Source organism: Mercenaria mercenaria, chromosome 12, assembly GCF_021730395.1.
Source record: "Mercenaria mercenaria strain notata chromosome 12, MADL_Memer_1, whole genome shotgun sequence".
NCBI lineage: Eukaryota > Metazoa > Mollusca > Bivalvia > Venerida > Veneridae > Mercenaria > Mercenaria mercenaria.
Window position 1 is genome coordinate 3,551,449 of NC_069372.1, and position 11,347 is coordinate 3,562,795.

Consider the following 11,347-nt stretch of genomic DNA (forward strand, 5'->3'; position numbering starts at 1 on the left):
TATCGGAAAGGACGCAGTCACGGTTTTCACGGCCGATTTTGATTGTTTCGCGACAATGTCGCTGATTGACTAAATCTTTTTAACTGTAATGTAACCAAATTAAAAATATCGGCGAAATGTGCCAGAGGATCAACGAGGGAACTATGGTAGACCTCTGGTATGCAAGAATGATAAGGGAATTAATCATAGAATATTTCTGTAATAGTAATTTCCAATGTAACATATCATGTGGCAAATTTGGCGGAACAACTATTTAAAGTGACAACAGAGATAAAATGAAAATACATTGAAAATAACCTGAACTATTAAGCGAAAAGAGGGCATACCTTTCTAAAAAATGGTGTCAGAGTAACAGACATTGTGTCATATAATGTGAGTGATGATGTGGATCGATGCCGGGTCGAGTAGGAAAGCTCTCCATATACTTCGTAGAGCCGAGAAAAAAATGAAAGCTTGACGAAACTGATTGAACTACTGGTTTCATCTATGACAAATAAACTACTGCTGAAGAGAATTTTAACGTTCATGTTAGATAAAAGAGATACAATACTTATTACCGATTACGTGCTAATTTCTATGAATTTGATATCTTTAAAACCAATGCATACTTCATATCATAACAAGTATCATATTATTTTTTATTTATGTTTTCCAGTGAAATATAGAGTTTTCTCAGTGAAATAAAAGTGATAATCCACAGTTTTGAAACAGTAGATTATCATTTTTATTTTTCACTGTTTTTGCCGAACTAGTTCCGGTCCTCCGTCGCGATTTAAGTCAAATTTTATCCAGAGCGTTATGAATACCGGGGACCATAATGACGATGACGTCGTTAAAATGACATCATTTGTATTATATTTTTTGTTAATTTTTCCCGCGGTTTTCGACATTTTATAAATTACGCAACAAAAGTAGAGTTTTACACATGAAATAAACAGAAAATTTGTTTGTGTCAGTGAAATATCAATTTTATTTCACTCGTGAGGATGAGGACCAAAAAAGTCATTCTCACTCGTGGCTACGCCACTCGTGAAAATATCAGTTTTTGATGCTCACGTGTGAAATAAAATTGATATTTCACTGAAACAAACAAATATCCTCTTTATATCAACTAAGACATCTTTATACTCATACATATATATTTTTTTTGTACGTACGTTTGGGTCTTTTTTCAAAGCATCATCAATGTCAACTATATGTTCACTGAATGTGTCCATTGACGAGCTTGTCTCTAGATCAACTAGATCTTTTACTAGTTGGGTGAAGTCGTCGTTAAGTTTCACAATACAAATTGTGGCATGATCATTTTTGTCCGTCTAAAATATAAACATGATAAAATACAGATTTTGTTAATAAATATCACATCAGAATTTCAACTCACAGATAACTTGTAACACGCAGTCACGCACACACGTACACTAAATATTTCTTCTTAGTTTTACGTTAAAAGCAGAAAATTGAAATATAATGAAATATAATTGTTTGATTCAACCAAATCCAGAGAAGTGTTTTTCTTGAATTTTGTCTGTGTAATAAATTATAAACAGTTTATACAAAATTTGGAATGGTATACGAAACTTTACTAATTTCTATGTAAAAAAGGGCCATAACTAAGCCGAAGTCCTTGTCCTAGTTATGTAGTTTTGCCTGCAAATGTAGACTATGATGATAAATTAGTTATCAAAGTTTCAAAGCCATATGACAAACAGGTGAGACAAAATATGGACAGGTACGGAAAATTTAACTGATTTCCAAGTCCAAAAAGGGTCATAATTCAGCCAAAACAGTTGACAGAGGAGTTATGTAATTTTGCCTACAGATGGAGATTATGATGATAAACAAATGTTCAAAGTTTCAAAGCCGCATGTCAAATAGTTTTGACAAAACATGGAATTGTTCTAAATATGGACTTATTTCCAAGTCTAAAAGGGCCATAATACAGCCAAAATGTCAGTTTACACAAAAATATGAACTGGTACGAAATACTTAAACCAAGATGGGGCCTTTGTAAACATATTGACCGATACGAAAAACTTAACCAAGATATGACGCCAACGCCGTGGTGAGTAGGATTGCTCTAATTTTTCTTCAAATAGTCGAGCTAAGAATTATAAAAAACAATAATATATAAATTTCTAATGGGATCTTACTCTATCTAATGGGTCTTTTTGTTCCTCTAATAGATTTCTTAATATAATATACAAAAAGTAAAACAAGTTTTAAGGTTAAAGGTGAAGACTATACGAAGGTGAAGATTTATTTATAGGTCAGTTTGAAGGACTTGCGACGAGGTTTGTACAATTTGAGTAAGAAGTAAATTGGGACATTTTGCGAATAGACAGTCTGATTCTTTAACTTGCCCGTGTCTGGGAAACATCGATACATGCAAAGCCGTCTTTCCTTGGAAGAACCAGTACTGGCCCCTTAGTTAGGTGGGAGACACTCAAGAGCATGTCAGAAATTTCCAGTTGTGGGACCGGTATATACATATAGAACATTTGTAGGTATTGGCACATGGGGTCATTAAAGTGGGTTCTAGACAACTTGTACGTACGGATGGACAAACGGACAGTTCAGTCACAATATATCTAGTTATCCCTAAAAGTCTTAATGCAAGAAGAGGTAGTTTAATTTCAGTCTTGACTAGTATCCAGTTATGATCAGTATGACCAAAACTGTTGTTTATTAAGGTTTTCTATTTGAAAATGAAGGGCATTTGAGGGCCAAGGTAATTTATTTTGTTATTCTATCCATCAAGGTTTGGTCTAAATGACGCTGCTAAATATTATGAACGCTCAGATATTACGAAGTTCGTATTGATTTCACTGACCTTAATGTTTAGCTCACCTGAGCCAAAAGCTCATGGTAAGCTTTTGTGACCGCTCAATGTCCGTCGTCCGTCGTGCGTCGTCAGTCGTGCGTCGATCGGTCGTCAACACATTCTAAAAAATCTTCTTCTTGAAAACCACTTAGCAGAATTACACCAAACTTCACAGGAGTGATTCTTTGGTGGTCCCCTTTCAAAATAATTCAAAGAACTGAATTCCATGCAGAACTCTGGTTGCCATGGCAACCGAAAGGAAAAACTTTTAAAATCTTCCTGTCCAAAACTGCAAGGCCTAGAGCCTTGATATTTGGCATGTGACATCACCTAATGGTCCTCTATGAAAATTATCTAAATTATGTCCCTGGGGTGAAAAGAGGTCCCTCCCCGGGGGTCCAAAGTTTGCATAGACTTATATAGGAAAAATTTAAAAATCTTCTTGTCTAAAACCACAAGACGTAGGCCTTTGATATTTGGTATGTAGCATTGCCTCGTGGTCCTCTACCAAAATTGTCAAATTATTACTCGAGATGAAAAGAGGTTTTACATAGACTTATATAGGAATTAAAAAAATCTTCTTGTCTGAAACTGCAAGGCCTAGGCTTGTGATATTTGGTATGTTGCATTGCCTTGTGGTCCTCTACCAAAATTGTTCAAATTATTATCCTGGGGTGAAAAGAGGCCCTGCCCAAGGGGACCTCAAGTTTTACATAGACATATATAGGAAAAAAATTTAAAAAATTTCTTGCTTGAAACTGCAAGGCGTAGGCTTTTGATATTTGGTGTGTAGCATTGCCTAGTGGATCTCTTACAAGATTATTCAAATTATTCCCCTGGGGTGAAAAGAGGCTCCGCCCTTGGGGTCACTTGTTATATGAGTTATATAGGAAAAAGTACTTAAAAACAAGAGTGTCATTGACCCTAAAGCGCTCACCTGTGTACAAGGCTTCAAGTGTGTTTGTATAAGTACAGAGTTAGGTTTCTTCTATGTTAGCCTAAATTATATACAGTTCACACCCACTTTTGAACCTAGGGCAATAATTTGAACAATTATGGTAGATATTACAAATCTGATATCACACGCCAAATATAAAGGCTCTAGTTATTATTGATTCAGAGAAGAAAAGTGACCACGCCCCCTGGAAGCCATGTTTTTTGACGAATCCAAATAATTTGAACAATCCTGGTAGAGGGTCACACAAGAACCATTTGTGTAAAATTTTTTCAAAATCGGGCTTGCAGTTTCAAACAAGAAGATTTTTAAAGTTTCCACAATATACATATAGGGAAAAGTGACCACGCCCTCTGGCGGCCATATTTTTTTGAAAAATCGAAATAATTTGTACAATCTTGGTACAGGATCACACAAGGACCATGTGTGTAAAATTATTCTAAAATCGGGCCACCAGTTTCACACAAGAAGATTTTTAAAGTTTCCACTATATACATATAGGGAAAAGTGACCACGCCCTCTGGCGGCCATATTTTATGATGAATAAAAATAATTTGAACAATCTTGGTAGAGGGTCACACAAGGACTATTTGTACGGTGCCCCTAAAGTGACATGTTACACACTTTTTCCAATTAGGTAATGTGAGACTTTTTTTTATTTCGTTTAAACGAAATGATTTCGTTTAAACGAAATAAGTTATTTCGTTTAAACGAAATAAGTTATTTCGTTTAAACGAAATCATTTCGTTTAAACGAAATACGTTATTTCGTTTAAACGAAATGATTATTTCGTTTAAACGAATCATTTCGTTTAAACGAAATAAGTTATTTCGTTTAAACGAAATCATTTCGTTTAAACGAAATCATTTCGTTTAAACGAAATAAAAAAAGTCTCACATTACCTAATTGGAAAAAATGCGTGTAACATGTCACTTTAGGGGCACCGTACATTTGTGTAAAATTATTTTAAAATCGGGCTAGCAGTTTCACACAAGAAGATTTTTAAAGTTTCCACTATATACATATAGGGAAAAGTGACCATGCCCTCTGGTGGCCATGTGTTTTGACGAATCAAAAATAATTTGAACAATCTTGGTAGAGGGTCACACAAGGACCATTTGTGTAAAATTATTTAAAAATCGGTCAAGCAGTTTCACACAAGAAGATTTTTAAATTTTCCACTATATACATATAGGGAAAAGTGACCACGCCCTCTGGCGGCCACGTTTTATGATGAATCAAAATAATTTGAACTATCTTGGTAGAGAGTCACACAAGGACCATTTGTGTAAAATTATTCTAAAATCATGCAAGCAGTTTCACACAAGAAGATTTTTAAAGTTTCCACTATATACATATAGGGAAAAGTGACCATCCCCTCTGGCGGCCATGTTTTTTGACGAATCAAAATAATTGGAACAATGTTGGTAGAGGGTCACACAAGGACCTTTTGTGTAAAATTATTCTAAATTCGGGCAAGCAGTTTTAAACAAGAAGATTTTTAAATTTTCCACTATATACATATAGGGAAAAGTGACCACGCCCTCCAGCGGCCATGTTTTTTGACAATAGTTTATAGTTTGAACAATTTTGGTAGAGAATGACATAAGGACCATTTCTTTTAAATTATTTCAAAATTGGACCATCGGTTTAGGAGGTGTGTCATTTGAAATTAGCTCTGGCAGCCCCTATGTGCAACCAAGTGGAACCGTTTGAATAACTTTGGTAGGGGACCACACAAGGAACATCAAGGCGAAGTTTCATCAAAATCCATGCATTGGTTTTTGAGGAGATGTCGTTTAAACACAAATGTTGACGACGGACGGCTTGACGGACGGGCGCACGCACGGACGCACGCATGGACGCCGGACACAGCGTGATCACAATAGCTCACCATGAGCACTTTTTGCTCAGGTGAGCTAATTATTAGATCATAGTTTCTAGACAGTTTAATTATAATTACCTGATGACCCCAAGTTATTAGGGGTCACCTGACTGTGACCTTCACCTACTGACCTACTTCCTTGTTTTTTAAGATACAACCTTGAAATTTGGATGACATGTTCATCTAAGCACACAGATCTTAAAACTGACTTTCAGTCAGTGACCATAATGTGACCTACTGACCTACTTTCTTTATATTTTAGCATCAGTTTGCCATTTGAAAGATGTGGCTAATATTACTCAGGTGAGCGATCCAGGGTCAAAATGACCCTCTTAAATGTAAGCTACTTTGTTTACATGGTCAGCAAATTACAACTTTAGCAAAGTGAATAACAGCCGAATGCTTTATCTTAATCATTTAGTTTATTTCAGTACTAGCCATTTAATTACGAAAATATCCAGTAGTAATTGCTTCTACATCTGTTGTCTACGGTTATATGGTACTTGTAAACATGTTACTGTGCTGCAGCGCTTGACAAAAATATATAAATACCCAGGATAAATGTTTAGAGAGCGAGTTTGAGAGACACACATAATATGTGATGATAAGATTTACGAATAGACGACTCAGGAAAGAAGGAAATTAGGTTAATGATTATGACGATTTGGAAAGGGTTAGAGTGGTTAGGTTAAAATATAAAGATTTCAGCTCAGAAGAAGCTGAGGTATTTATAGCTGGATCGATTCTTTAGTTAAGTGTTCATCTTGTAGGTCTATCAAAACATTTATGTGTTAACATAAACTGTTGTCATTATTCGTCTTTACAACCTTCAGGGATGTAATGTTATTGATGACATATTTAACAACAAAATGGAAGACAGATTTTGAAAACTATTCCAGATAAGAGTTCTTAAACCAAGCATAAGGCCTCCGGTTTCTTTTGTAGCATTTGATGTCAAAGCGATACAGCGATGCCTCTACAGTCGAGTGGTTACTGTCTCTGACTTCAAACCACTTGCCTTCACCCGTGTTGGTTTAAAACCTCAAACGGGTGAGGAATTGTTACATTTGAGGAAGCCATTAAATTGGTTTACATAAGGGTTTTATCCTGTTGCTAGCCCATGATAGAAATAAAGCCTGGCGTATTCCTCATCCATCGAAAGCTGGAAAATTACCATATGAACTATAATTGTCAGTGTGACATAAAGTTAAACAAACAAGAGGGTGATGATAACCCTGGATCGCTGACCTGAGTCAAGGCGCTACATGTTTCAAATGTCAATCTGATGCTAAAATATTAAGAAAGTAGGTCAGTAGGTCACATTTATGGTCACTGAAAGTCAGTTTTAAGATTAGTCTGCAAACCTGTACATGTCATCTACATTTCAAGGCTGTATCTTAAAAACAAGAAAGTAGGTCAGTAAGTCACATTCATGGTCACTAAAAGTCAGTTTTTTTAGATCGGTGTGCTAAACTGTACATGTCGTCAAAATTTCAAGGCTGTATCTTAAAAAACAAGAAAGTAGTCCAGTAGGTCATATTCATGGTCACTGAAAGTCAGTTTTAAGGTCGGTGTGCAAAACTGTACAATTCATCAAAATTTCAAGGCTGTATCTAAAAAAAACAGGTCAGTAGGTCACATTCCACATGACCAAGATTCAAACTTGACCTATAGATCATCAAGGGTAACATTCTGACCAAGTTGCATGAAGATACAGTCATAATTGTGGCCTCCAGAGTGTTCACAAGCTTTTCCTTTGATTTAATGACCTGGTGACCTAGTTTTCAACCCAACTTGACCCAGCTTTATATTTCACCTAAAGACATCAACGTTAACATTTAGACCAAGTTTCATGAAGATACAGTCATAAATTGTACCTCTAGAGTGTTAACATGCTTTTCCTTTGACTTTTTGACCTGGTGACCTAGTTGTTGACCCCACCTGAGGCAAATTTGAACTACACCTAAAGATCATCAAGATAGATATACTGGCCAAGTTTCATTAAAATATGGTCATAAATGTGCCTTCTAGAGTGTTAACTTGCTTTTCCTTTCATTTGACCTGGTGACCTAGTTTTTGACCTCATCTAACCCAGATTTAAAATTGACCTAAAGATCATCAAGATGAATACTTTGACTAAGTTTCATTAAGATATGTTCATAAAGTTGCCCTTTAGTGTGTTAACAAGCTTCCTTTGATTCAACCTGGTGGCCTAGTTCCACCTAACCAAGATTTAAAATTGGACTAAAGATCATCATGATTAACATTTTGACAATGTTTCTTTAAGATAAGGTCATAAATGTGGCCTCTAGAATGTTAACTAGCTTTTCCTCTGATTTGACCTAATGACTAAGTTTTTGACCCAAACTATTTCAGATTTTGACTTGACCTAAATTTCATCAAGATTACCATTCCGACCATATTTCATGAAGATACAGTTATAACTGTGGCCTCTAGATTGTTAACAAGCTTTCATTTGATTTGTTTTTAATCTGGTGACCTAGTTTTTGACTCAACATAATCAAGATTTGAACTTGACCTAAAGATCACCAAGGTAAACATTCTGATTATTTTTAAGTTTCATAGAGATATTAACATAAATGTGGCCTCTAGGTTGTTAACAAGCTTTTCCTTTGATCTGACCTTGTGACCTAGTTTTTGACCCCAGATAATCCAATATCAAACTCGTCCAAGATTGTTTTAAGGGTAACATTCTGACTAAGTTTCCTTAAGATTGGGCCAAAATTGTGACCTCTAGGGTGTTGACAGTCAAATTATTGACGACGGACGACAGACACAGGGCGATTACAAAAGCTCACCTTGAGCACTTCCTGCTCAGGTGAGCTAATAAGTAAATGAATTCAGCAAATATCTTAAATACATTAGGTGTTAAACTCTGGACAAGGAAAGGATAACGGACTAACATATGGATAGAAATGACAGACGGATACTTCAGGGAGCAAAATAAACCTACTTTGACAAAAACGATATTTTGCAGAAATTCTAAAATTGGCTGCACTGCCTGACCAGGGGGCATGAATACTCCAACCATGCCATCGTAAATTTCATGCAAGATCCTTAACGAAACTACAAGTTCTCGTTTTGCATTCCAAGCCGTCATTATTCTGTCTAAGCTCTGTAATCTATCTCTGTGGTGATTCTTGGGCCCCTTTTCAACTTCAATACAAAGAATGCCACAAAGAATGCCACATAATTCTTCACAACTTAGTTTTGGGTCTCCACCGGTTGTCTCATCAAGGTTCATTTTATCTGAAATCAAATATACATCAGTTTTATGTGGATCATTATATCACGAGTTGGACAAGGTGACAGTATGCATATCATTAAAGAGGAAACCACCCACACTGTTTTGGCGATTCCAGTAAACATAGCCTGTTCACAACTAAAACTGACTAAAATGGAAACTGTTCTGACCTTATACAACAGGTCCCCGACACTAAATTAACATGTGGAGGTCAAGCTGCCATACTATTCATTATGAAAATAAAATATACTAATTTTTTTTTTTACAAAAATTTTCATGTATTTGTAAAAGGTTTGTCTACTGCAATGTTATAGATTACCTCCCTTTATGAATCTAATTGTGCAAGTTCATGTGAATATTGAAATCAGTGCTTATCTAACCATGTAACATGCATATTCTATAGAAGAAAAGCTGCTCTATCTATTTTGCACCTATAACTTAAAGTATTATGGAACTTTAAGCAGTTCATGAAAGTTTTTTTCTAATTTTACTATGACTGCCTCTGAGGTCCTGTCAAGCACTATACACCAAAGCTTTTGCCAGTTATTGATCAGAAATCTTTTAGTTCTGAGGTCACTGAATGACCTTTGACCTACTGAACTCCAAACCTCTAAAGATCATCTACTCACCACAGGAAACCATCTTTCTAAAATTTTATTGCTTTAGAGCCAGTCCTTTCCAATTCTTTTTTAATATGAAACAAGAGCTGTCTCCGTAGGATGACACATGCCCCCGATGGCACTTTGAATGAATAGTTATGGCCGATGTTAGAGTTTAGGACCTTTGACCTACAGAGCTGGGTCTTGTGCGCGACACATCGTCTTACTGTGTCACATATTCATGCATAGTTATTTTAAAATCCATGTATGAATGACAAAGATATGGACCGGACACGCCCATCAATGCACTATCATGAAAAATGATCTTTAACGTCTAAGTGTGACCTTGACCTTTGAGCTACGGACCTGGGTCTTGCGTGTGACACGTCGTCTTATTGTGGTACACATTCATGCCAAGTTATTTGAAAATCCATCCATCGATGACAAAGATATGGACCGGACACGCCCATCAATGCACTATCCTTTAACATCTAAGTGTGACCTTGACCTTTGAGCTACGAACCTGGGTCTTGCGCAGGACACGTCGTCTTACTGTGGTACACATTAATGCCAAGTTATTTGAAAATCCATCCATCAATGACAAAGATATGGACCGGACACGCCCATTAATGCACTATCCTTTAACGTCTAAGTGTGACCTTGACCTTTGAGCTACGGACCTGGGTCTTGCGCACTGCACGTCGTCTTACTGTGGTACACATTCATGCCAAGTTATTTGAAAATCTATCCATCGATGACAAAGATATGGACCGGACACGCCCATCAATGCACTATCCTTTAACGTCTAAGTGTGACCTTGACCTTTGAGCTACGGACCTGGGTCTTGCACACTGCACGTCGTCTTACTGTGGTACACATTCATGCCAAGTTATTTGAAAATCCATCCATCGATGACAAAGATATGGACCGGACACGCCCATCAATGCACTATCCTTTAACGTCTAAGTGTGACCTTGACCTTTGAGCTACGGACCTGGGTCTTGCGCACTGCACGTCGTCTTACTGTGGTACACATTCATGCCAAGTTATTTGAAAATCCATCCATCGATGACAAAGATATGGACCGGACACGAAAATTGCGGACAGACCGACAGACTGACAGACCGACAGACCGACAGACGGTTCAAAAACTATATGCCTCCCTTCGGGGGCATAAAAACAAGAGCTGTCTCCATAGGATGACACATGCCCCCGATGGCACTTTGAATGAATAGTTATGGCCGATGTTAGAGTTTAGGACCTTTGACCTACGGAGCTGGGTCTTGGACGCGACACGTCAACTTACTGTGTCACACATTCATGCGTAGTTATTTTAAAATCCATGCATGAATGACAAAGATATGGACAGGACACGCCCATCAATGCACTATCATGAAAAATGACCTTTAACGTCTAAGTGTGACCTTGACCTTTGAGCTACGGACCTGGGTGTTGCGCGCGACACGTCGTCTTACTGTGGTACACATTCATGCCAAGTTATTTAAAAATCCATCCATGGATGACAAAGATATGGACCGGACACGCCCATCAATGCACTATCCTTAAACATCTAAGTGTGACCTTGACCTTTGAGCTACGGACCTGGGTCTTGCGCACGACACGTCGTCTTACTGTGGTACACATTCATGCCAAGTTATTTGAAAATCCATCCATCGATGACAAAGATATGGACCGGACACGCCCATCAATGCACTATCCTTTAACGTCTAAGTGTGACCTTGACCTTTGAGCTACGGACCTGGGTCTTGCACGCGACACGTCGTCTTACTGTGGTACACATTCATGCCAAGTTATTTGAAAA

The 11,347-nt window shown here is 37.2% G+C and overlaps 1 long non-coding RNA gene across 1 annotated transcript in view; it reads right to left on the minus strand.

Annotated features, from left to right (window-relative positions):
* LOC128547184 (uncharacterized) overlaps positions 1–8,925 on the minus strand; it is a 30,278-nt gene extending 21,353 nt beyond the window's left edge. The window contains exons 1-2 of the long non-coding RNA XR_008366357.1: positions 8,636–8,925; positions 1,158–1,316 (exon numbers count right to left, since the gene is read on the minus strand). This is a non-coding gene — a long non-coding RNA (uncharacterized LOC128547184). The remainder of the gene's footprint in view (positions 1–1,157; positions 1,317–8,635) is intronic.
* Positions 8,926–11,347: the final 2,422 nt, after the last annotated feature.